At 42.9% G+C, this 21565-nt stretch overlaps 1 protein-coding gene across 6 annotated transcripts in view; it reads right to left on the minus strand.

Moving 5' to 3' along the window:
• AUTS2 (activator of transcription and developmental regulator AUTS2) overlaps positions 1-21565 on the minus strand; it is a 1205607-nt gene that overhangs the window by 937399 nt on the left and 246643 nt on the right. Inside the window, exon 1 of one of the 6 annotated variants that reach the window (XM_060406302.1) lies at positions 5352-5566. The exons of the other annotated variants lie outside the window; for them this stretch is intronic. The gene's annotated coding sequence lies outside the window, so the exon portion shown is untranslated. Of the gene's footprint in view, positions 1-5351; positions 5567-21565 lie in introns of those variants that run through there. 6 annotated transcript variants of the gene reach the window in all.

The raw sequence follows: 21565 nt of genomic DNA on the forward strand, positions 1-21565 counted from the left end.
ATGTTCACAGAGGCTGCGGAGGCTGTAGCTACACATCTATCTCCTCCAAGAGAAAAGCGCAAGAGAAGAAAGACTGAAAGGAGATAACACAACTGGGAAAGTATTTCCTGCCTCGTAATAACTCAGCTTTGACCCTAGCTGTGAAAACTGGTTCCTGTAATTTAACCTGAAAGAAGAGGAGGAAGTAAACAAACCATTTCCTAAAAACACTGCTGCAGTCCTTAAAAAGCTGAAGTGGAACTGGGGACAGACAGTAAGGGTCTGAATGTGGCCAGTTCTCTCCATAGGCCTCTCCTCAGTTTCCCGCGATACACATCTCTCTTCCTGTAGTCTTCAAGACTCACTTCCTCCTTAGCAGCCCTAAAATCATTAAAAGAAAACCACTGGCCCCTCAGCAGTTCCCAAATACTGACCCGTGCCTCACCTTACCTGCCACCACCCTTCTATTTCCCTTTCTCACCTCAGTTTCTCTGTGGGAATGGGACCCTAGCGGGTCTCCTCACATTCTTGCCACTCACACACACCCCCCCATCATCGATCTTGTCCACTCTCCTTCAGCAAGCCCACTTCTATGCCTCAGGAGGCCTTCTCAGGTGGCACTAATGGTAAAGAACCCATCTGCCAATGCAGGAGACGCAAGAGACTTAGGTTCGATCCCTGAATCGGGAAGATCCCCACAGTATTCTTGCCTAGAAAAGTCCATTGGCAGAAGAGCCTGGTGGGCTGCAGTCCATGGGGCCACAAAGGGTCAGACCTGACTAAGTGACTGAGCACCACCTATACCTCAGAACTCCCTGTAAGGAGTCCATGGCTCCCTACTGCTTGCACCAAGCCCTATGTCTTCCTCCATGCCCTGCTATGACTCACTGGCTATGTCTCTCCCAAAACTCCCTCTCCATCCATGTACCATGCACGTGTGTGCGTGCTACGTTGCTTCAGTGGTGTCTGTCTCTTTGTAACTCTATGAACTGTAGCCCACCAGGGTCCTCCATCCATGGGATTCCCCAGGCAAGAATACTGGAGAGGGTTGTCATGCCCTCTTCCCGGCCCAAGGATCGAACCCATTTCTTTTTTCCATCTCCTGCATTGGCAGGCGGGTTCTTTACAACTAGAGCCACCTGGGAAGCCCCAGTGTGACATTGGGGATGACATCTCCCTCCCAAGCACTCTTAGCACTTCCTGTCTACACTAATGGTCTGCAAGACATCCATCAGGATAAACACTATATTAAAATGTCTATTTGTAAATGTTTTTCAACTCATTTTTTAATAATTCCTAATTTTGTGTGTTTTATGATCTATAAAATATATTGTTCCAGTAGTACATCAAACTTTCAAATGAATGTATATGTATATGTATATTCCCAGGTTGAGCAGTAATAAAAAAATCTGCCTGCCAGTACAGGAGACAGAAGCAAGAGACAGGGGTTCTATCCCTGGGCCGGGAAGATCCCCTGGAGGAGGAAACAGCAACATACTCCAGTATTCTTGCCTGGAAAACCCCATGGACAGAGGAGATGGGTGGGCCACACACAGTCCACAGGGTTGCAAAGAGCTGGACATGACTGGGCGGGTACACTTACACAAAAACACACACACACGTGGAAGTATTTAACAGAGGTGCTTATTTTGCCAGTATGGGGCATATAATCAAAAAAGTTTGGAGACTTCTGGTGGAGACTACACAGAAGGAAGCAAGCACCTTGATGGTACCCTTTCCTGTACTTCTTTAAACACTCAAAAACAGCACTATGTGATCTATTGATATGGTAACTAGGCATGGTATATCACAGCTTTCAGACCTGTATGCAACACGATGCCCTATGAAACTAAATCCCAACATTTGGCAAATAAATCACTAAGCTGCAAGAAATAACCACACTGAATGAGGACAACCAACCCTTAAATAACACGGGTCTGAACTGTGCAAGTACACTGATACATGGATTTCTTCCACTAAAAACATTCTAGAGTGCCACACCATCCTCAGCCACTTGAATATGTGGATGGAGGGCTGCGATGTGGGAGCTGGCCGTGTAGTTACAGGTGCGTGTTCTGCTCTGCGCACGATGTGTGCCCCTAGCCCCTGTTGTTCAAGGGTTAACTGTATAGTCAATACCACCATATGCGTGGGGATTCCCTGGTGGCTCAGATAGGAAAGAATCTACTTGCAATGCAAGAGACCTGGGTTTCATTCCTGGGTGGGGAAGATCTCCAGAAGAGAATGGCTACCAGTATTCTTGTCTGGAGAATCCCATGGACAGAGGAGGCTAGGAGGCTACAGTCCATGCGGTCAATATTCAAAAGTGTCTTAAAAAAAAAAAAAGCAGATCTTCAAAGTTCTTATAACAATAAAAAAGTTTTGTAACTTTGTATGGTGACAAGGGTTAACTAGACTTATTATAGTAATCATTTCACAAGGCAGACAAATACTACTGTATTTGTGAAGCTAATTTAATGTTCTATGTCAATTATACCTTGATTTTGAAAAGAAAAAAAAGAAATAATCACATTTAAAACAAGTGTCAGGGGATCACCTTTTGCTATTAACAATGCAATGAAGACTTCAGAGGGGGTACAAGTCCCCCGCCTTGTTACCTCTAGGTAACAAGTCCCACGCGAATTAGCCAGCAGCCATCAAACACGCCAAGTATTATGTGATCTGGCCCACAGATTTCTTCTAACAAAACATCTGGGATTTGCCTCTTTGAATAGGATGCTGCATTGAAACAGAAAAGCAAGAGAAGATGTGATAATACTTGCTCACCAACATATGTTTTCCCTGGGAGATAAAATAAATCCAACTTTATCCAGTCATGGAAACTCCCAAAGTCAAACAGGTCGGTGTGACCTGCCTGGTCACACATTTCAGCAGGGAAGCGTGAAGCTACAACAGCCTCATGGATACCGGGTAGACGTTTACTGGAAAGGGGATAAATTCTTCTTTCAATGCTTGCAGTAAAAGTTTTATGCAATTCCAGATCAATCAGGTGACTTAAATAGTTATCACCACTGCTTGTTCTAGAATATTAATCTCCTGAGGGAGAGAACTCTTAAACATCACATCAAATCTCTCTCAATATCATATCTTGTCCTTGGTAGTTACTCAATAGAAATGTGTTATAAAACTACTGAAAACTTAATTTAAGCTTAAAATTCAGTATTTTGGATCACAATTCTATTACTTCAGCACTGATTAAGCAAATACCTGACTGTATCAAAAAGGCAGAGGTCAACCTATATATACATCCCAAACAAAAAAAAAATCTGAAATCAGAAGTTATCAGTCACTGTGAACACCTAATTGTGATTAAGTGCTCACTGATGTGCTCTTAGACGTTACTATGAGAATGCTGAGAATGGTCACAGTGTCCCTCGCTTCCTAATATACAGTGGGGGCACAAAGCCTATAATCACTGAAAAGAGGCCCAACCCCAGGGCTCTAGGGCCCTACAGTCTGTATGGCTGATGAGCAGTCACAATGCTCTCTCTGTAAGGTTCAACTGGGCAACCTGTTTTGTGCTTCCTTGTATGATGCTAAAATAAGTCTAAAATCTCCAACATAGAGACTTCCCTGGTGGTCCAGTGGTTAAAACTCTGCATGTCCGTTGCAGCGGGGCACAAGTTTCATTCCTGGTCGAGAAGCTAAGATCCTGCAAGCCATGAGGCATGGCAAAAAAAAAAGAAAAATTTTAAGTCTCAAACGTTTTCTACATAAAAATTATAAGGCATCTATCAGGGTATTTGTGTAACATAGAGACCTGCAAGCCATTTCCACCCCACAAGCTCTACACAAAAACAGAACCAGAGCTGGCCATAATAAATATTTTCAGCCCCTTGGATTTTGTGTTTAATACTGTGATGAGAGCAATCAAAGTCAATTTTTAGCACTAATAATAAAAATCATATTAATGCCAGAAACCTTAGCACTCAGTTTACAATCTAACTGAGACAGGAGCAAAAAACAAATAATGTCTATTCTGATTCACAGAACAAAAGTGATTGAAGTGGCTATTCTCTTCAGTAAAGTACCAAATTCACACCATTCAGATGTACAGGAGAGGATTTAATTCTTTATACAGAATGATGCTTCAGACCGAGTGTCAAGATTCTCTCTAGTGCTTGAGAAAGGCTGACCAAGGTTTCAAATGCATATATTTTCTTGAAATACTGCCAAATTCCTAGACATTCAGTGCAGTAGTTTAGAACAGATAGAATAAAAACCTCGAATGACTGGGGGAAAGCATGGTGGGGGAGTGGATAAATAAGCAAAGCATGATCACAATATATTCATAGAAGAATGTAGTAAAAGATAAAGATGACAAATTGTTCAGGGCAGATTACAGTCAATATAGAGCCACTGAAGGTTTCTAAAGGGAAGCATCTTGCGTTCAGAGTAGAAAAGCAGAATGTCCATCCTAGACATCAGATAGACACGAGGCCTGGGCTGACTCCTATCAATCCCACCTTCTTAATCTCTCTGCCATCTGCCCAGCTCCCTGTGACTCCATGTCACTACCTCAATTCAGAGTCTTCGTCTGGACCTTCATTGCCAATATCCTAACTGGCATCCACATCTGCAGTCTTTCGCGCTGCTGTAGGACTGGCGGTGCTAACGCCCAAGCCCAAGTCTACACGCACGCCTCCCCTGCTCGAAACCTGCAGTTCAGGATCAGTTCTAATCTCACCTGCCTGGGTCCACAAGGCCTTCAATGATCCAGGCCCTCGCTTACAGCTTTAATCTCATTTCTTGTCACCATCTCCTAAACCACCCTCCCCAGTGCACACTTAAAACCCCAGACACACTAAACTACTGGAAGTTCCCCAGCTGTTCCATGAGTCTCTCAACTCAAGTCTCTTTAAAATTTCAACTTCCTCTGCCAGTGATATTACTTCCTCCAAGCTTACTCAACCCTCTCTGCTTGGTTATCTCCTACTTAGCTTTAAGGTCTCCATTATCCTTAACAAAACACTTATTCCTCTTGCATTATCATTTCCATTTTACTTTTCCATCCCTCTACCAGTCTCTATGCTAGGTCTGATGTGCTACCACATCCCCAGCATCTCATCAAATTTTTCCTCAAAGAAATATTTACCCTAGGGATGACTCTACATAGAGTAGGTGGATCCAGCCATTCTCTGACACACTATCCCTGGGAGGCAGGAGGCAAGAGGTTGTGCATGATATTCGAATCTCATCAAGCCATTCTCTTAGGGCAGATACCATTTTAACTCCTTGCAGCATTTCTAACAAATCAGTACATGTTTCAAGTATAAGAAATACGTGCCAATTTAGCTTTCAATTTCAACAAAGATGCAGTAAGGGGGATAATAATAATACTAGCAACTCACATTTACTTCCTGAGCTTCTACCGTCTGAGCTTCCCTGGTGGCTCAGACAGTAAAGCGTCTGCCCACAATGCAGGAGACCCGGGTTCAGTCCCTGGGTTGGGAAGATCTCCTGGAGAAAGAAATGGCAATCCAGTCCAGTATTCTTGCCTGGAAAATCTCACGGACGGAGGAACCTGGTAGGCTACAGTCCACGGGGTTGCAAAGAGTCGGACACGACTGAGCAATTTCACTTTCACTTTACCACTGAACAGATGGTGTGCTCATTTACCTAATCCTTACCACAACCCTATATATCAGGAAATCCGCTTCTCCCATCACTGCTGTTGTTTTTTAGTCACTAAGTCATATCCAACGCTTTACAACCCATGGACTATAGCCTGCAAGGTTGCTCTGTCCATGATATTTTCCCGGCAAGAATACTGGAGTGGGGTGGCCATTTCCTTCTCCAGGGGATCTTCATCCAGGGATCAAACCCATATTACCAGGTTGATTCTTTACCACTGAGCCACCAGGGAAGCCCTCTCCCACCATGCAGATGAGGAAACAGAGGTTTAGAAATGTTAAAGCAAGTGATTCTCAACTCTAGCCATTTAGTGAATCTTCGTGGAAGCTTCAAAAATAAAATTCCTGAACCTCACTCAAATGAAACCAAATCCCAACCTCTGGGGGCATTTTTATGTGTGCCTAAAATTTTTCCGTTTCTATGCTACAGACAACCTGAACTCAGTCTGATTTCAAAGCCAGACAGATTTGTTAAATCACCACACTCTCTTAAGCCACTTCTCTGAACTTGTAAGTCCTGGAACATTTATCCTTTCTCTTCAAAGTATGAGCAGGTGATAGCCTCTTGATTAGTAAAAGGAGAGTCTCTTTAGAATATAGATCATATCAAGTGCCACCCTGAATGTGTAAGCCAACTTCATGGTTCTCATCTGAGAGAGCAAAGAGGGCTCTCTGCTAATTTAATAGCAATTTTCCTAACAGCATCTTCTACAAAACCAGCCATTGTGTGGGGACTGCAATGGGCCATAGGATGTTAATCTGTCACATATTAATTTTTTAAAAAAATAACCTATTTTCTCAGGAGGCACGAGAAGCCCAGAATTTTTACCAGGCTTGACAGGCCAAAGAAGATAAATGAGTTATATAATTGGGGTGCAGGAGGCTAAAATTTTAAAAACTTATCTTAAAATGATATTTGAGATAATCCTATATCCCAAATGTGCTAAAAACTAGACATAAAGCCATCTTGTTTTCATTTTGGTACTTAGAATAGATTCGGGTTCACATTCAGATATAATATTTGACACTGATATATTAAGAACATATCCAACATGACAAGAAAGGAAGTAGATGGAAGAAAACATTTCAGCAAATTACAGATAAACGGTGAATGGTAGAATGGATTGATGTTCTAACCTTTCCTATTTCTGAAACCTGAGATTCAAACAAAGAAAGTAAGAGCTTATCCACACTTTCCTTAATGTGAAAACAAAAAGAACATCAGAACAGGCATATATGCCTCTGCCAGGTTTTCTGATCTGTTAAGTTCAGGGCCAGCCTCCTGGGTGAGCGAAAGCACAATCACCTAGTACCCTGAACTCGGATGGGCTTAGCACCTGGGTTAATGCTCTATAATTTTGTCTTTGAACTTGTGTTTGGAGTGAAGTCTGAAGGCAGTGGAGCACGTGCACAAGCACAGGAAATCCATGTAACAGGCCTGCCTGCCACTGTTCGCTGCTGTTTGCACACAGCATCCACTATGCCCCGGGAACACAAAATGCAGTAGACGTGAGAGTTCAGTAAAACTCAGAAGATGAGGTAAGCATGTTACATCCACAAAGGAGGGAGAGGCGACACTACCAGCCTTGCAGGCCATAGTTTCCCTTGGAATCAGAATTTGGCTTAAAACATAAAAAGGAAGCAAGGGTGTTAGGAGAACTCTGACCTACAGAGTTCACACACCTTTTGGAGAAAAACATACACAAATGGGAAATCTTACAAGATAAAGGAAACAGTGTCTTACTCAAATCAGAATTAAACATATATCCAAAAATGAGACAGCACTTAAAAGTCCTTAGAGGGACTTCCCTGGTGGTCCAATAGTTAAGAACCTGCCTGCAAATGCAAGGGACAGGGGTCCGATTCCTGGTCCAGGAACTAAGATCCCACATGTCATAGAGCAACTAAGCCCATGCCCCACAACTACTGAGCCTGAGCTCCAGGGCCCATGCTCTGAACAAGAGAAGTCACGCAGCGAGAAGCCTTCACACCACGACTAGGGAAAGGCCACACACAGCAACAAAGACCCAGCACAACCAAAATAAATAAACTTTTTTGAAAATGTTTAAGTGCTTAGTGGTGGGAGGAAGACTAGTAAAGATATCAAAGTGGAAAAGGTTCCTAAATAAGACTCAACAGAGCTTTCACCATCTGCATTATACAGTACACACAGAAAAGCATTGCTGGTGTTTAACAAAAGCTGGGAGAACTCTCTTACCAGTCTTCTATAATTTCGCCTACAGTTGTTCAGAATATCATTTTCCAGAGTCTTTTATGTAGATAATTCATAGGCAAAACCCTATGTTCCAATAACTCTGTCCAAGCCTTAGGAGCACACCGCTTCAAACTCACGTATGAGTAGGGGCTGATGCGCTTCATTCAGAAGGAGGGGTTGTCCAGGGGCATGACTGTTACAAGAAGGACCAAGATGTATTACAGGCATTTGCTGAACCAAAGGCAAATACCTCTTCCAGCACAGTACACAGGTATAAGGACAGCTCTTTATTTCCCAACTTAGCAGAGGGGAAAACGGGTGCAATGACTCCTAAACTGCCTAATCCCCGTATCACTTATATTCAAAAGTCAATACAGGTTGTGGAAAGTGCAATCAATGGCCCAGAAGCCTAAGATCAAATTTTAAGTCCTGCTTCATCTTATACAAGCCATTTCAAGTACTGCAAATTCAAATTTTATTATTTATAAAATAGGAAGACAAACCATCACAGCTCCCTCATAGGTTGTTGTGAGATTGAAATAAGAACATGTGCACATCATGGAAAAAAGAAAAGCATGGAACAAATGTTGCAGACTCATTATTAAACTCTGGAGAAGTCTCACGTGCTTGAGGAAGATTTATCTTCATGATTAGTTTGTATTGCTGCACATAAACTGGTTGGCAGAGGTAATCCAGCCTTGGATAAAAACTTCAATCAAGAACTGACTGTCAGTAGAGAACCATCAGGGAAAGGAGAGGGTGTGATGACTTGAGAGAACAGCACTGAAACATATACATCACCATATGTAAAACAGATAAAAACCATGCAGGTTTGATGTATGACCCAGGACACCTAAAGCGGTGGCTCTGTGGAAACCTGGAGGGAAGGGGTGGGGTAGGTCGTGAGAGGGGTGCAGGATGGAGGGGATACGTGCGTGCCTACAGTCGGTTCATACTGATGTGTGACAAAAAAAACATCATAATGTTGCAAAGTAATTATCCTCCAATTAACATAAATCAATTTTTTAAAAAGGAACTTTAACATTCGTTTGTGACACATGCTTTATGATGCATCATGTGCAACAAGTAGATACATCTGATGTATCTACAGCTTGAGTCAAATGTTTGAGCAGCATCTTCTCAGGAAGCAACAAGGTAAAGCCAAATCCTTCATAAATGAAGGATTCCCAAAGGCAGCCAAAGCCTGTAGTTCAGGGTGTACAGTAGCTACAAACTTCACACATAAACTGCTTCCTAATGTGTCCATAGCAAGTGAAACTCTAGGGGTGTTTAACCTACGAGAAACTTGAGTTTACTTCTTAATTTTCTTAAGGATGAAAGATTAACTCACCTAGGCAGCCCATGAACATGGTCTCAGATTACAATCTCCACTAAATCCTGACCCCTTGCCTGCCTGCCTCAGAAACTCCAGCTCAACAATCAGCCCAAAGAGTCAGGATTCTCCTTTAACAGGAGATAAACTCTGCCTAACCCCCAGACAACCTCAGATGGCCCATAACAAAGCAAATGAAAGGATACTGCCAGTCAACACAGCCCCCACTGCTCCTTCATCCTCTTTTTCCTTTCTGGCTGCGTTGGGTTTTAGCTGTGGCAAGTGGGACGGCGTGGTGGCACACAGGCTCTCTAGCTGTGGCATGTGGGCTCAGCAGTCGCAACATACCGGCTTAGTTACTCCATGGCATGTGAGATCTTGGTTCCCCAACCAGGATCAAACCCATGTGTCCTGCAGTGAAAGGCGGATTCTTAACCTCTGGCTCACCAGGGAAGCCCCTCCTTCATTCTCTTTTAAAGGCATACCAGAATAGGTCCTAGATAACCTAGCAGTACATGCTGAAGTCTAAACCTGGCTGAAGAACCCTGTTTCTGGGGCTTCGTTATCTTGCTCAAGTCTACTAGAGAACCACTGAGTGACCCATGGGCCCCTTTTCCAGGCTGACAGTAACTCTAAGGAGTTACTTAGAGGCATCCAGCACCTGGAAGGCAAATGAGGGAAGAAAGGCCAATGCTCCTGACCTTGGACTGCTAACCCAGGATCTAAACATTCCTGTGATTAGATTAAGGCACTGCTGAGCAAACCACAACCCTAGGCTATACCAGGAAACCTCTGGAAGGATGGAAACAAATCTGCCTATCTTAGTTCTCAATCATAGTTGAAGCCAGATCCTGTGCTCTTATCCTTTCTAACCAGCCTTGTCTTAGCACAAGTGCATGACATATTATGACAGGAGGGCTGGAAAAGCCCTGTTAGATATATTTTTGTTGTTCAGTCGCTCAGTCGTGTCCGACTGCAACGCCATGGACTGCCACACACCAGGCTTCCCTGTCCTTCACTATCTCCCAGAGTTTGCTCAAAGTTATGTCCATGGAGTTGGTGGCGCTGTCTAACCACCTCATCCTCTGCTGCTCCATTTCCCCTCTAGCCTTCATTCTTCCCGAGCATCAAGGTCTTTTCCAATGAGTTGGCTCTTGGCATCAGGCGCCAAGGTACTGGAGCTTCAGCTTCAGCATCAGTCCTTCCAATGAATATTCAGGATTGATTTCCTTAAGAATTTACTGGTGTGATCTCCTTGCAGTCCAAGGGACCCTCAAGAGTCTTCTCCAGGACCACAGTTTGATACCAGAACCTCATCTCACCCAGGCGTCTCTAACTAGAGCTGCTCTAGCACTTGTTATGTGAAAGGACTTGCTCTACAATTTATTTTCCCAACAAGGATACTGAATTCAAAATTAACAGACTATTGAAAATACAAAAAGAATATGATGATCCCCGCTATCCCAGCCATGTGATAAGATCCTTAAATAAACACCTACAGTATGTGGCAGGTGGCCTAATAGACCGGTAGTGCCCATTTGCTCCCGGAGCAGCAAAGAACGCTCCAAGGAAAACCATGGGAGATTTCCTGGAACAGGCATCTGAGCTAGGCTTTTGCAAGGGTGCGATTTTGAAAAGCAGATAATATGGAGAACAGAAGGAGCTCCTATGAGGGAAAGTCAGTAAAAGAGAAGGCTGAGTTGTTAAGGGAAGGAAGGGGCTACTTAATCACCAGGCTAAGGAAATCTGGACTTCATCTGTCAGGCCACAGGAAGCCACGGAAGGCTTTGAACAGCTTGCTGAAGTAAGTAGATGAACAGACAACTATAGGAAGGTTTGGGGGAAAGAGAGACTAGAACTACAAGGCCAATTAAAAGGCAGCTGAAACTGTGCCGATGATGCATAATGAGGACCTGAACAAAGCAGGTAGCAAAAAAGTGAAAAGGAAAAAGTGACAAGGAATAGAAGTACCCAGGAGAGGAAAGAAAAGGGGAGGAAAATAAAATACTGGTCAAAAATTCAACAAGAAAGAAACAAAATGTAGGGGGCATTACTAAAAATCAAGGATGAAAAAGAGCCAAAGATAGGATGTGTACACTTTATCACAGATACACTGGGATTCCAGTGGAATTTTCAGAGACAGAAATAGGGAGTTGGGAAGGAAAATTCTGACTGAAAATAAAAATTGGGAAGCTAATGACATTTTGATAATGGATGATGGGCATTCATGGGGCCGGGAGATGAGAAGAATCAGCAAAACAGAACTCAGGGCACCGTGCACAGCCGGGGTCTAGAAAAGGAAATAAGAGCAGAAGAAAAACGGCCTTGGCACGAGACACAGATAAAGAGCAAGAAAAATGTGATGTCATGGAAGGCACCGAAAAGAAAACACCTCAAGGAGAGAATCATTAACCCCTGTCGAACAGCACAGAGATGCTCTGTAACAGAGAAGAGGAATGAGAACGATCCCTGAGCGGGGAGATCAGAAAACCTCAAGTAGATTTCATCCACACTGACATTAATGACTAAGAATGGATGCCACCTGATATTGGGAGACCTCTGCATTCAAAACACATTTAAGAAATTCCGTGCAGCACAGAGATTATACCAAAAACGTAACAGAGACTCGGGGCACACTGGACACAGGTCTGGACAGCAACCAAAATATACTGGTAACTATGAGTGCCGAAGACCACTGCATGGCCCAGGTCTGAAGACGATACAGACCAAAGCTGGCTCCCCAGACCCTCCCTACTCCCTTGCTGGTTTCTTTTCCCTAGAAATCACAGCCATCAAGCAAAGCAGTGCAGAGTACCACAATCTAAGTATACAATTCCCTTTGGAAAAAAAAAAGAAGCCTACCATCCTGAGATATTCCACACATGAGACATAAATCTTTCTGTTCATTCATGTCTGACTGTGAGTAAAAAAATAGCTGAAGGCAGATATATGAACTTCCTATCCACCCTGTGGGATATTTGTAATACAGAGAGTGAGACTTCCATAATGTGTGTACAGAAGAGCAGATGGGTCTTCCAACAAGTGAAATACGATCCTACACAGTTTTCCCTCTCCTACCATACTTTTAATTCACTAGTCGCCTTGTCTTTTTCTAAGAGTCTCTTTTTGTACTCAACTCCCATCGATTTGGATAGATCATTAGCATCATCACAAATCATGGCTTCAGTGCCAACCCAACCGCATTATGCACTTTACTGTGTGGCACCGGGCATTAAGGCTCCTGTTATCTGATTTTAGGAGTCATTATTTCAAATATTTCAGATGAAGTGTGTTTTCCCTCTCCATGCACAGAATGATGAATTCTTTGCGAATAACTGAGAGCCCCCACTTAGTACGTCAACGGGGAAAGGATGCTCCTGCTGCAGTGGCCCCTTTCATTATCTGAATCCTGAAGAAACTGCTCTGCAAACAGCATGGCTGCAAGATGCCATCTGTGTGTTCATTAATGCACCATTTCCTCTGCACAGAAGCCCTACAACTGAAATTTAATTCTAATCTTTAATTGAACAAAATTGCTTTCAGATGACGAATTAAGGAGAGGGAGCCACACCCTAGCACGGGGCTGCAGCCAGGGAGAGCAGCAGCATTCCTCCTCGGGTAGGGAGGAAAACAGCAACCCAAAACTGACTGTGAATCGATTTGCTCTCACTTGGCTGCACTATGGAGGGGGCACGGGGAAGAAGAGGAAACAATTTGCTTTATTACAGTCATTTCGTAAACAAAGTGAATGTGGGAGCACTTGAATTTAAATTCCTAAGCAACTACCCTACACTGAAACAAAGTAGGGTTACTGGAGATATGGCACCCACTTGAGATGCTCTCAACCCTGGTTTTGAAGGCAGGAAGACATATTTGGGTTTAAAAGCTTCATGTCTGGGGGGGCTGGTAACTTATTTTGCTTGGGACGAAAAAGACTCCTGTTCCCACACCACTTCCTGGTGTCAAGAACCACAGTCCAGGTCAGTGGTAGTCAGAGACACAGGCCAGCAGATTGCAAGCCCGAGATACCCACCGTACCAAATAAAATGCAGAAGCCAGAAAGCTATGTGGTCAGCCCCTCCTCCAGAGTTTGCTGGACTTAATAGTATAATAGTGTTGGCATGATGGTGCTTTGTATGCCTCTATGGCTTCAATTCAACTCACTCCTGATACCCCAGGCTTCTTAAGAGTGGAGAGGCACACACAGACATTCCCAGCTCTGGGGCAAGGCCACTACACTACTCAATCTAGCTGTGGCTACCACAGTAGACTCCAGAATTAAGTAGGATCCTAATCCAGACTTTTCCTTTTCCTGATGTTTAAAATTAAAACATTAAAATTAAAATAGATTTAAGGGTCTAGATCTGATAGATAGAGTGCCTGATGAACTATGGACAGAGGTTCGTGACACTGTACAGGAGACAGGGATCAAGACCATCTCCATGGAAAAGAAATGCAAAAAAGCAAAATGGCTGTCTGGGGAGGCCTTACAAATAGCTGTGAAAAGAAGAGAGGCGAAAAGCAAAGGAGAAAAGGAAAGATATAAGCATCTGAATGCAGAGTTCCAAAGAATAGCAAGAAGAGATAAGAAAGCCTTCTTCAGCAATCAATGCAAAGAAATAGAGGAAAACAACAGAATGGGAAAGACTAGAGATCTCTTCAAGAAAATTAGAGATACCAAGGGAACATTTCATGCAAAGATGGGCTCGATAAAGGACAGAAATGGTATGGACCTAACAGAAGCAGAAGATATTAAGAAGAGGTGGCAAGAATACACAGAAAAACTGTACAAAAAAGATCTTCACGACCCAGATAATCATGATGATGTGATCACTAATCTAGAGCCAGACATCTTAGAATGTGAAGTCAAGTGGGCCTTAGAAAGCATCACTACGAACAAAGCTAGTGGAAGTGATGGAATTCCAGTGGAGCGGTTTCAAATCCTGAAAGACGATGCTGTGAAAGTGCTGCACTCAATATGCCAGCATGTTTGGAAAACTCAGCAGTGGCCACAGGACTGGAAAAGGTCAGTTTTCGTTCCAATTCCAAAGAAAGGCAATGCCAAAGAATGCTCAAACTACCGTACAATTGCACTCATCTCACATGCTAGTAAAGTAATGCTCAAAATTCTCCAAGCCAGGCTTCAGCAATACATGAACCGTGAACTCCCTGATGTTCAAGCTGCTTTTAGAAAAGGCAGAGGAACCAGAGATCAAATTGTCAACATCCGCTGGATTATAGAAAAAGCAAGAGAGTTCCAGAAAAACATCTATTTCTGCTTTCTTGACTATGCCAAAGCCTTTGACTGTGTGGATCACAATAAACTGTGGAGAATTCTTCAAGAGATGGGAATACCAGACCACCTAACCAGCCTCTTGAGAAATCTGTATGCAGGCCAGGAAGCAAAGTTAGAACTGGACTTGGAACAACAGACTGGTTCCAAATAGGAAAAGGAGTACATCAAGGCTGTATATTGTCACCCTGCTTATTGAACTTCTATGCAGAGTACATCATGAGAAATGCTGGACTAGAAGAAACACAAGCTGGAATCAAGATTGCCGGGAGAAATATCAATAACCTCAGATATGCAGATGATACCACCCTTATGGCAGAAAGTGAAGAGGAACTAAAAAGCCTCTTGATGAAAGTGAAAGAGGAGAGTGAAAAAGTTGGCTTAAACTTAACATTCAGAAAACGAAGATCATGGCGTCTGGTCCCAGCACTTAATGGCAAATAGATGGGGAAACAGTGGAAACAGTGTCAGACTGTATTTTTTTGGGCTCCAAAATCACTGCAGATGGTGACTGCAGCCATGAAATTAAAAGACGCTTCCTCCTTGGAAGAAAAGTTATGACCAACCTAGATAGTATATTCAAAAGCAGAGACATTACTTTGCCGACTAAGGTCCGTGTAGTCAAGGCTATGATTTTCCTGTGGTCATGTATGGATGTGAGAGTTGGACTGTGAAGAAGGCTGAGCACCAAAAAATTGATGCGTTTCAACTGCGGTGTTGGAGAAGACTCTCGAGAGTCCCTTGTTCTACAAGGAGATCCAACCAGTCCATTCTGAAGGAGATCAACCCTGGGATCTCTTTGGAAGGAATGATGCTAAAGCTGAAGCTCCAGGACTTTGGCCATCTCATGCGAAGAGTTGACTCATTGGAAAAGACTCTGATGCTGGGAGGGATTGGGGGCAGGAGGAGAAGGGGACGACCGAGGATGAGATGGCTGGATGGCATCACGGACTCGATGGACTTGAGTCTGAGTGAACTCCGGGAGATGGTGATGGACAGGGAGGCCTGGCATGCTGCGGTTCATGGGGTCGCAAAGAGTCGGACACGACTGAGCGACTGAACTAAGTAACTAATGTTTAAAAAATTTATTTAATTCAAGCACAGATGATTTACAATGTTCCACTAATTTCTACTGCACAGTAAAATGAATCTGATTTACACACAGAAATAAATAAATATACATTGTTGTTGAAGTGTGTGCTCAGTCATGTCTAACTCTTTCTGACTCCATGGGCCATAGCCCTCCAGGCTCCTCTGTCCATGGAATTCTCCAATCAAGAATACTGGAGTGGGCTGCCATTTCCTAGTCCAGGGGGATCTTCCTGACCCAGGAATCGAACCCAGGTCTCCGGCATCGCAAGCAGATTCTTCGTCATGCAAGCTCCCAGGGAAGCCCACTTCCCCGAACACAGCAAACCAGCTCAGTCACCAGGAGTCTAAGTGAGTTATCCTGCCATCTGCTGAGACAGGACAAAGCCAGGAAAGTAGCCATACTGGCCTCTTATCCTACATCTTGTCCTCAGAATGTGAGGAAGCCATACTTCAGTACTGGCAATTCTAGGAGACTCCAAGGAAAGCTTCAGAGGTATTAAGAAATAATCATTTATCTGAATTAACATTCCACTCCAGATGAGGTAATTAATTAGGCAAAAGAAAACAATCCTTAGTACTTTGCTCTGATAATTAACAAACGTTAAATCTGCCATTGGTAATTTACTACACTGAGAACAGAAAATTTCAATTGTTCAACCTCAACCTGCAAGCCTTTTATCTCCTTGCAAGCTTTTTTCAATAATCCTTTATCGGCTGACATTAAGGAAAGTACAAAAGCAGTGGGGCACTGCTCAAGATGCTTACTTAACCTTTATAACCACAAGATGGTACAGTGTGTGCATTTTTCAAAGTGACAGGCTGCTTTATAGGGAACACCAGCAGACAAGAGAAAGGAGCACCGTGTCCATCCAAGACAGAGAACAGCACCCTCCCTATTTTCCCAACCACCACGCAGAGCACTCCTGTAATTCTATGTTAATCCCTGCACTAGGAGACAGCCAAAATCCATTTATAGGTCCTTCAAGCATTGCTTTCAGAATATGGTAAAATCCTGAAGGAGGAGGAAAGCCGTAGCACTACTCCTCAGCCTCCTCTACAAATCAAAGGAAAGGACATATTGAAACCTGCTTTTTTAGTAATTTGAAGCCCTGCATAAAAATCTGCTTAACAGCTTCAGCCTGGGAACCAGCTTTGGTTTTTTTTTTTTTTTTTTAAAGTGAAGCCGCACTGACTATGAGGTGGGTTTTTTTCAGCTATATTTTCAGTCAGTCACCAGAGTTTTGAGCACTAGGCGCAATGCAATGATATATGGGTCTTTGATTCAGTAACATCATGAAATAAAAGCTTCTGAAGTTCTTTCAGAGAAAAGATGGCCTCCAAATAATTAATATCATGGCAAATATCATGTGTCCTAAATATGCTGTTGAATAAAGCAGTTGACCATTGTGAGAAGCAGCACCCCCAATACCCTCTGAAAGGAGATACCCTGTTGGGTTTACCTGAGGGGGGAAAAAAAAATACAAGCAACATAACACCCTTGTGTTTGCTGTATCTCTTTACAACTAAATCTAAAGCAGGAAATAGTGAGGAGGGAGCAGTGGAGGGAGGAAGAGAGCCAGAGACAGCTCTGTAAGGACAAGTGCCTTGGTCTTTCGGTAAACTGTGATTACGGAGCATGGAGAGGGTGGAGGGGGTAAGGAGTAGGAAAAGCCACAAGGAACTCCAAGGGAGATCTGAGGGGTAAAACAGCCGGGAAGGTATACACACATAAAGATCTAGCAAGGTCCATGCATTTTATTACATGTTAGTTATTCTTCTCTTAAAAAAAAATAATGGTTCAGAAAACATTTTTAATTAATAATTTAAATCACAATGCTCCCACCTTCATTTAGATATCACCCTGATGCAGTGGAAAGACCATGAGACTGAGACTCAGAGCAACAGCAGGCTCTGGCTCTCACAGGCTGTCTGTCCTTGGTTAAGTGCCTTTTCCCATCTTTACTCAGGTCATCATACTGAAGGGGAAAAAAAAGGAACCTAAAACATGGCTTCCCAGGTGGCTGGCTCAGTGGTAAAGAATCTGCCTGCCAGTGCAGGTGATGTTGAGAGACATGGATTCGATCCTTGAGTTGGGAAGATCTCCTGGAAGTGGGCATGGCAACCCACTCCAGTATTGTCTGTTAAATCCCATGGACAGAGGAGCCTGGAGGGCTATAGTCTATGGGGTTGTAAAGAGTCTGATATGACTTAGTGACTAAGCATAACCTGAAACATAGTATCCAGAGTCCCCCAAATGGCAGTTGAACCAGCCCTCAGAACTGTTGGCCAGGAAGGAATAATGTTCTGTAAAATAATTTCTGATTCTTAACACTCTGCAGCCTCTCATAGTCCCTGTTGCTTACACCTGTCCAATTCATTCACTTATGCAATTTGTCTAATCTCAGGAAACTGGTGAATTTTACAGCCCTTGTCTTAGACTCTGAGTCATTTCCAGCCCTAAAACTCTATGACTTAAAGTTTAGGTATTCCACTATGATTTTTCTTTTCCTACTCCAGTCTTGACCAGGTTAACAGAACAGAGGAATCTATTGATCTGAAACTATCCAGTAACAAGTATTCTGCACAACCTAGCTGGCTGGCTCCTGGAATCAACTGACTGGCGACAAATTCTTTAGCCGGCTAAGCAGGCATGTTCACATGTTCTTGTTCTCTTAAATCTACAAGGCAGGCATCCACACGAGATTAAGATTTAATGCTTCCATTTGGAAGGATGGAAGCATTAAAAGATAAGGATGGAGGTGACTAGAATCAACAGCAACAAACAGATGAATCTGGGCATAAAAACAAGGACTGGTTACTAACGTAGCATCCCTCAATTTGTCAGCTTGTCTGACATTTTACCAAACTCTCAGGTCAGTTTTCAGGATGCATTAAAAGAAAATCATCCTGCAAAACAGGATACATGGCAGCTAAAAATTTTTTTGTTTTACCTTAACAATGAACCTTAATATGACCATGACATAAAGCTCTTACATCACTGTCTTTTTATCTCTACTAACTTCTTTATTTCTACTTCTACTTTAAAAATATTTAAATCTAAAGAGATTTCCCACTGAAATATTTCAAAACTCCCTTTGTTTCTTTTGAAAGCACAATATCCTCAATTTTTATCCAGGAGTTAATAGCTCTTGCTTTCATTCTGTAACTGTTGGTAATGGCTGTCTTGACAAGGCTCTCTGCTTCAGTGAACACAATATTTGGAATGATGAAAACGCTACAAGCATGAACCCTTCCTATACAATATTTAATAGTCCGGTTCACTTGACAACTGCAATGATTTCCAGAAGTTAAGCAAAGCAGAAATAATTAATACCTACTGGATGTCCAGTGCTATACAAAGCACTCTCAGAGCGGGCAGAATTAATCCAAGATGCTGGATTAATTCTGGGCATATAATAGATATGAAGACCAAACTCTTTTGACCCCAAAGAGTAAGGGCAGACTCAGTAACTACTCTGTGAACTCCTTTTGATTCAAGGGCTCTTCTCCCGGTGTTCACCAGGGGCTTTAATCTAATACCTTCATGTCTCTTCCTCCTTCCCTAGGCTACAGGGCCTTCTGGCCACCATCCCTTCATTCAGCACCCAGCCAGAGCACCACAGGGGAAGGGAGGAGACAGAAAGTACAACTCCATCCATTCTATAATCAGCACAAAGAAGCTCAGAGGGGGAGATATTTGAAACTGATGACTGAAACAAGAGTTAGGATTTACCTTGGAGTTAAAGAGAAAGTCAGAAAAGACCCTGAAGGTCACTAAGACAACCTCTTTTACAATCAAGGCAAGTCCAGAGAAAGTGACCATCTCAGTAGCCAGGATAGGGGAGTTTCAGCTCTGACTTAATTTGAAAAGCAGTGCAAGAACAACAAAGTCTTAGAGCTTTTAAGCTCCACCCTCATGTTTTTTTCTTTTACCAATATTGATAACTACACCCCAAAGAACTGATATCCAGGTGATTGTCCTGACAGTGGCAGCAACAACCAAAGCAGCTGCTACCCTGAAATACAAAGATGATATTCTTTACCGACCACATGTAGAACATGCCGCACTGTGTTTTTTTATTCGTTTGTTCCTCAGAATAGGTATTAAATTTTCACATCTATCAACACCCTGGGCTTCCCTGGTGGCTCAGTGATAAAGAATCTCCCTGCCAATGCAGGAGCCACAGGTTTAATCCCTGAGTCAAGAAGATCCTCTGAAGAAGGAAATGGCAACCCACTCCAGTACTCTTGCCTAGGAAATCCCATGGCAGAGGAGTTTGGTGGACTACAGTCCACGGGCTCCCAAAGAGTCGGACACAGCTCAGTGACTAAACCAACATCAACACGCTATGTCTTTGTTCAGTTTCCTCGATGAGAAGGTGGTGGGGAGGAAACTGTGGATGAACAGAGCACGGCTCATCAGACCCCACGTTTCCATTTAACACCTGTTCTCACGGCACCAAGGAAATGCCCAAACGGCCCATCAGGCCATGCTTAGCCCTGGGCTGGCCCAGAATTCACTCCTGAGCTTGCTGTAGCTGGTAGTTTGATTTCCCCTTAATCACAGAAAAAAAGAATAATTCCTCACTACACTGGTGCTATTTATCACCCAAGGGAAATGTCTTATGAAATGGCAGTCCAAAAGTACAAATTAAATTCCAGCTACTGAGAAATATCCACTTGTATTATTAGTGTAATATAGACCATTTCTATGGCTATCTTAAAAATCAAGTCTATTTCAGCTACTATATCTTTCATCTGAGTGTGCTAGGTGAACTCTCATTTAATTAACTAATGATGTGTAACTCCAGGACAGTAGATAAGCAAAATTTCAAGCGTTCCTCAAGACCCTAGTTTTCACCCTTCTAAGTATTAAGGAAATCAATTACAACCTGCCCTACTATCAACAAGAAGACAATGTTCCGTCATTTTGTTGTCTCAAAGAAGGTTTGGCAGGTAGGCTTAACCACAGACCCATGCGGGAGAAGTTAAAGACAAAAAAGACAGCTCACTGAGATTCAGCTGCATCAGCAAAGCCCTCATTTGCACAACATTGTCAAAACAAGCAAATAAAACCTAACATACAGTAATAGTACCTCTTAGGGCTCTTTCCAGAGCTGCCTGCTTTATTTTAACTCAGCATACAAGAGCATGGATTTCATTAGACATTCCAAAGGGGCTGCTCAGTTTGGGGGAGGATAGGAGGAGCCTTGTCAGCTGATGTCTGAACACACTGGCCAAGTCTGACTCTCAACAAAGCCATGGCTCCAAGTGCCTAGGGCTGAAGGATCCAGGCAAAGAACTCAAGTACTACTACGTACATAGAGCCTCAATGAACTGATTTAATAGGGGAAAAAAATAGCTCATGCATCCCTTCCTCTGACGTGGTCAAAGTCCTAGCTTTTTAAAGGGAAATGGCAATTCCCCAAAGAACAAAATATGTGAATATTCAAATGCTTGTTAGGCCATGCCCACTGTGTATAAATGTCCCAGTATACCACCAAGAAAAGGCAACAACCACCAAGGGAATCTGTGGGAAAGTCCAGGACGAGCACTTACACAGCTGACCCAGTTGTATGTTCTATAGAAACATGGGTATTGAAATAGTGAGAGGATATATTTAGAGGACACTTCATTGTTGACAAACCGTTCTCATACATGTTATTTCACTGATTTCTCACAGGAAGAAGTGTGACACGACTCTATCCAATTGAGAAAACTGATTCTGGCACTAGTTAAACGACTTGTTCAAGGCCATGCAACTAGTTCGTGCATCTAACTCAAGTTTGTAATGAGATAAGGGAGCTGAAGATGAGGGATAATTAAAACTGAAAACCGAAGATTCTAGAGGATCTTCCACATACTACCAAAAAAAAGAGTAACCAGAGCAGAAATTAAATCCAGGGAGAGGGACTGCAGGAACAAAGATGACCAGTGAAGGAATGAATACTGAATAATAAGGATATAAGAGATCAGCTAGAAAACAAGGAAAGGGCACA

The sequence above is a fragment of the Ovis aries genome, chromosome 24 (genome assembly GCF_016772045.2).
Source record: "Ovis aries strain OAR_USU_Benz2616 breed Rambouillet chromosome 24, ARS-UI_Ramb_v3.0, whole genome shotgun sequence".
NCBI lineage: Eukaryota > Metazoa > Chordata > Mammalia > Artiodactyla > Bovidae > Ovis > Ovis aries.